Source organism: Phocoena sinus, chromosome 15, assembly GCF_008692025.1.
Source record: "Phocoena sinus isolate mPhoSin1 chromosome 15, mPhoSin1.pri, whole genome shotgun sequence".
Lineage (NCBI taxonomy): Eukaryota > Metazoa > Chordata > Mammalia > Artiodactyla > Phocoenidae > Phocoena > Phocoena sinus.
The window spans coordinates 56,728,315-56,734,633 of NC_045777.1; the positions used below are offsets into that span (position 1 = coordinate 56,728,315).

Sequence of the window (6,319 nt, forward strand, 5' to 3'; positions counted from 1 at the left end):
CTCTGTATCCTGTCCTTTTTCTGTGGCCCTGTCAGTTGCATTTTTAGGGTTTGCTCACCATTTCAATTGCATATGTGGTCAAGGGCTATGGATGTCATTCTGTGCCTTTCTTCTTTGCATCCAGTGCTGTGTTTTTGGGGGGAGGGTTGGGGGGATTTTGGTTTGGGGTTTTTGGTTTTTTTCAGTACTCTACAAATTACACTTTATTAAGACCAAGTACTAGGCTGAGTAAACTTGGGAAGATCTTGATTTCGTTTGACCATAAAAAAATTAAAATTCCTTTTAACTTTACTTCTTAATGAATTCCACCCTCCTCCCCCCCAGAAAAGCCCCATACGTGTGCATACACACGCACGTACACGTACACTTCAAAAACAACATCTAAGTGACCCCTTTGGAAAAGGTCATTGGGGCAGTTTTAGTGATTTTCCTTAAATCACTCACTCCCCTGGAGTATTGTAACTACATCAGTAGAGTCTGCTACGAAAGGTGTCCCAGAGCTATGTTTTTAAGAATACTATGCTGGTACCAAAATTCGTGATCATCATTCTAAAGATTCACAGAAGGGCTTCCCTGGTGGCGCAGTGGTTGAGAATCCGCCTGCCAATGCAGGGGACACGGGTTCGAGCCCTGGTGCGGGAAGATCCCATGTGCCAGGGAGTAACTAAGCCTGTGTACCACAACTACTGAGCCTGTGCTCTAGAGCCCGCGAGCCACAACTACGGAAGCCTGCACACCTAGAGCCCTCGCTCCGCAACAAGGGAAGCCACCGCGATGAGAAGCCCGCACGCCGCAACAAAGAGTAGCCCCCGCTCACTGCAACTAGAGAAAAGCCCACATGCATCAACGAAGACCCAACACAGCCAAAAAAAAAAGATTCACCAAATGCACAATGTGCATCCCCCAGGGACCAGATCCACTTGGCCTCCAACCCCCATCTCACAATGTCAGGGTAAATATCTCTGCACGTAACCCTTAGGAGCCCAGTTGAGAATCTCTTGAAGATACATACCCAGAAATGCATTTGTCAGGAAGTGGGGCATATATGTTTCCATGTTAACTGACCAAGTGTTCCCAAACAGTTCTTCAGAATGGCTGCACCAATCCACACTCCCAGGCCAGTGTTTCATTTGTCTATTTCAGTATTGGGGAGCTGAGGATCTGTCTGAGAATCTAATGAGACGCTTGGAAACTTTTCTCCAGAAAAAGTAAATATTATCATAATAATCATTAAAACAATATTTATGTATTAAAATAACAATATTTATTTATCCCTATACATGTATTAGTTTATTAAATTTTTTCAACAACTTTTAAAGGTTCGCATTACTATTTTTTAATTGTGATAACATATAACATGCAATTAACCATTTTAAAGTGTACAATTCAGTGGCACTGAATGCGTTCACAATGTTGTATAACCACCACCTCTCTCTAGTTTCAAAATTTTTTAAATTTAATTGAATTTTTTCAGATTTACTGAGATAAAATTGATACATAAAACTGTGTAAGTTGAAGGTGTACAATGTGTTGATTTGATACATTTGTAAATTGCAAAATGATTACTATGATACTACTAGCTACCAACTCCATCTCATCACCCCAGATGAACACTCCATCTTCTTTAAATAATCACTCCCGTTCCCCTTCCTTCACCCCCCAGGGACAACCAGGAATATGCTTTCTGTCTCTATGGATTTGACAATTCTGGACATTTTATACAAAAGCAATAGTACAATTTGTGACCTTTTGTGTCTGGCCTCTTTTACTTAGCATAACATTTTCAAGGTTCATCCATGTTGTAGCATGTAACAATATTTCATTTCTTTTTATGGCTGAATATTTCATTTTATGTATACACCATAAAATGAAATAAACATTTAGAGATTTCTATGTGGACATATGTTTTCATTTCCCTAGGAGTGAAATTGTTGCGTCATAGGGTAATTCTATGTTTAACTCTTTGAGGAACCCCCAAACACTTTTCCACAGTGGCTGTACCATTTTTACATCCCCATCAACAATGTCTAAGAGTTATTTCTTCATATTCTTACCAACACTTGTTATTTTCTGTTTTTATATTGTTGTTATAGCCATCCTAGTGAGTGTGAAGTAGTAGCTCATTGTGGTTTTGATTTGCATTTTCTTTTTGTTTTAATTGAAGTACAGTTGACTTACAATATTGTGTTAGTTTCAGGTGTACAGCAAAGTGATTCGATTTTATATATACACATATCCTTTCTTTTGATTCTTTTCCATTATTGTTTATTACAAGATATTGAATGTAGTTCCCTGTGCTACCCAGTAAATCCTTGTTGCTTATCTATTTTATATATGGTAATGTGTATCTGTTAATCCTATACTCTTTATTTATCCCTCCCCACCCAATCTGCATTTCTTTACATGACCAGTGACATGGAACATCTTTTCATATTCTTTTTGGCCATTTGTACATCTTCTTTGGAGAAGTACCTATTTCAGGTCCAGAGGTAGATATTACTATTAGCTTCATTTTCTAAATTAAGGAATTGAGGCCAAACTGGTTTGGTAACCGAGGTGACCAGATAGCAGAGCCAGTGAATAAGAATGCCCCACTTTGGGCTTCCTTGGTGGCTCAGTGGTTAAGAATCCGCCTGCCAATGCAGGGGACACAGGTTCGAGCCCTGGTCCAGGAAGATCCCACATGCCGCGGAGCAGCTAAGCCCGTGCGCCACAATTACTGAGCCTGCGCTCTAGAGCACGCAAGCCACAACTACTGAGCCCACGTGCCGCAACTACTGAAGCCCGCGCGCCTAGAGCCTGTGCTCTGCAACAAGAGAAGCCACCACAACGAGAAGCCTGTGCACTGCAACGAAGAGTAGCCTCTGCTCGCCACAACCAGAAAAAGCCCGTGCGCAGCAACAAAGACCCAACACAGCCAAAATAAATAAATAAATAAATTTATAAATAAAAAAAAAAAAAAAGAATGCCCCACTTTGCATTAGATTTGTGGAAAGGGAGTTATGAACACCCTCCACCAAGATTCTGTAGACTTCACATTCGGAATTCTGCCTGGGACGGTGAGTCTAGTACAAGATGAGGTGTGCGATTCTCAGTTTAAGCTCGGACAAATGAATGAAGCAACTACAAGTCCCTTCAGAGCTTCCTTCGCCTCAAAAGAAACAACTTTATCACACAAGAATTCATAATTCAGCCTCAGATTCTGTGTGCACCCCAGGACCGCTCCAGAGCATGCCCCACCCTCTGCAAGCTGAGGCCGCCTGCCTAGTGCCTTAAGGGCCGCCGGTGAAAGCCTGGATGTCTAGTCAGGGTTGTTATTACATCTGGATCAATTCTTAATCTTTCAGTTTAGCTTTGAGCTGCTTGGTGACCTCTGACAGATCAGGTATAAATCATTCCACCCTGCCCAGGTAAGAGGCATCACGCCAGCTGTGGCCCCATGATATCTGAGATTTTCTTGGAGGCCAGACCTCTTCTAAAGGTGGTGCGTGGTTCTCAGCCATGACCAGTTCAAAGGCAGGCAGATTCCTTGGCTTTAGTGAAAGATGAAATCAACAACAGCGTGTCAACTCCGTCTTTGCTCTAGGTAGAAAGAGGCCATGGATTGCATCCATTGACAAAGTATCTGAGTGCTGGGAGTCACTTTCTGGGACGCCATGAGGCTAATCTACATTATTGATCTAGTTCAGAATTTGTACTTTTAGAATTCAGGGAAGCAGGCAGTGAAAAGTGAAAAGAGGACGAAGCGACGCAGAGGAGACAGTAGCGACTTGAGAGCGCGGCCACCAGTGCCACCAGCATGAGCCTCCCCAACAAGCCCAAGGGTGAGATGACCCCGGCGGAGCCGTAGAAGCGGGAGGAGGAGAAGTTTAACGCATGGCCACTCTCCATGCTCACCCAGTGGGTCAAGAACAACACCCAAATGCTCAACTGCCGCAACAAGGAGCTCCTGGGCCACGTGAAGGCCTTCGACAGGCACTGCACATGGTGCTGGAGAATGTGAAAGAGTTGTGGACCGAAGTCCCCAAGAATGGTAAGGGCAAGAAGAAGTCCAAGCCAGTCGACGAGGACCACTACATCTCAAAGATGTGCCTGTGTGGGGCCTCGGTCATCGTGGCCCTGCGGAACCCGCTCATCACATGCAAGTAGGAGCCTCCTCCTGGCCGTCAGAACTTCCCCCCTCATTCTGCGAAGACCTGCCGTTTGTGCTGGGAATAATAAAGTCATGTGTTTTTTCTAAAAAAAAAAAAGAAAGAAAGAAAAAGAAATACTTAGTGATCGCCTCGTATGGGTTAAGAATGGAATCAACACCATCACATAATAAACCATTTAATCTCTCCAGCCATCCCATGAATTGATTATTATTGTCACCATTGTCTTACAGGGAGCAATTTTATTTTTTTAACTTTTTATTTTATATTGGTGTATGGCTGGTTAACAGTGTTGTGAGAGTTTCAGGTGCAACTCAGTTATACATGTATCCATTTTCCCCCCAAACTCCCCTCTGCAGGGAGGAATTTTAGTTCTGAGAGCTAAATGGCCTTACTGAGGTCATAGGGCTAGTAAGGGCTGAGGCTAAAATCCAAATCTATCAGACTTTTATTCCTATGCTCTTTCTCATCTCAAAACCTCAATAAGTCTTTATTTTCTGCCTCACTCTTCCCAGGAGTTCCTCTCTCCAAATCCACGTGGAAGAATAGAAAAGTCTTTGTAGCTGAAGAGACCCAAGTTCAAGTATGGACTGGGCTAATACCTAGGTGCGACCCGCTTCACTTCACTTCATCAGTTTTCTCATTTGCAAAATGGAATTGTTGTGAGGATAGACTGAGTCAAAAGAAATGAGTGCAGCTTGAGAATTGTGTCTTCTAGAAAATTTCTTTGTTGAGTTACACACATTTTCAAGAAGGTTCTTAAAGATGACACAACGTTAAGACCAAAAAGGATGCGTATTTAGTGGTGAAATTTTAGAAACCAGGGCAGTTCCTTAAGTAGGTCATAAGAAAGCACCTTAAATTACATCTCATGGGTAACCTCGCATAATACACGGGCAGACATGTGCTAAGGTTGGCAGGGTCCTAATTACTGAAGAGAAAAGATTCATACTTTGTCTCGTAGGTGATCTAGTTTCCCTGGAAAGAAAGCGATTGAAATCTCAGCATTCTGTCTGCCGGGACTTGTTACCAATGGAAAAGATAGTCTGATTTCTGATTTGTTTATTTTGAAAGCTATTTGATCATTCTGGCTCCCAGGCAAAGAGAAAGCTCTTTTGGCCAACTAGGCTAAAAGAACCTGATGAATGGTAAATCTATCTGCCTGCAAAGTCCCATCAGATCCACAGGTTCACATTAAGCAAGATGAGGAGAGGTCAACAGAGCTTTGTTTTTCCTGATGAGAAACCATGACCCAACCTTCATTATTCTCTTCTGTTCATAGACCCTTTCTTTCTCTTGTACCACTTTCTCTTGCTGTTTCATGTTGAGTCAATCAGTCAATCAGCAAACAATCAGCCTGCAGGGAAGTGGTGCTGTATACTAATAGCAGGAACGGTGGTATTAACAGCGGTGATGGTGGCAGGAATTGTAGTAGTAGTAGTAGCAAAATAATAACTTCACTTGAGTGCTTACTATGTGCCAGGCACCATTCTAATCCTCTAACATTTCAATCTATTATTATCCCAGAGGAGCTCATTACTTTTTGCACTGTCACACAGCTGGATAGTGGTGGAGTTGGTTTTGAAGCCAGGTCTGAGTCTAGACCCCTCACTCTTGCCCACCCACTGTGCCTTGCAATCTAAGATGAGTGGATTTGAAGTCAGACTAATGCAAGATCAAATTCTACCATTTCCCAGCAGTGTGACCCCTCTGAGTGTCCTCATCTGCAAAATGGCATTCATAAAACCTACCTTCGCAGGTTGCTGTTAGCATCAGAGTGTACATATATCGCACACCTAGTACCAAGCACTTACCTTATGTGAGGGCCTGCCCCTCCTGTTAGGCTTAATGGGTAAGGGAATAGATTCTGAGGTCAGTATTTGAGGTTCAAATGCCGGAACCACCACGTCTAGGTGCTTAGTGTCTCTGTGCCTCTATTTTCTCGTCTGAAAATGGAGCCGTTGTGTAAGTGGGATTACGGGGGGCACGCAACGCAATAACATCTATAAAGCATTTACCAGAGTGTCTGATGAATAAGAAGAGCTCAAGCAACATGGATTTTTATCAGTATTATCATCTGATCCTCCACCTCCTGAAGAGCACCTGGCTTGATGTATCTGGATGAATGCATTTGAATGAACGCTAGGCTCGACAAGGGTAGCCCGTAA

At 42.9% G+C, this 6,319-nt stretch overlaps 1 pseudogene; it reads left to right on the forward strand.

The window, feature by feature from the left end:
- The first annotated feature begins 3,799 nt into the window (after positions 1-3,799).
- Positions 3,800-4,149, forward strand: LOC116740742 (annotated as a pseudogene).
- The last annotated feature ends 2,170 nt before the right edge of the window (positions 4,150-6,319 follow it).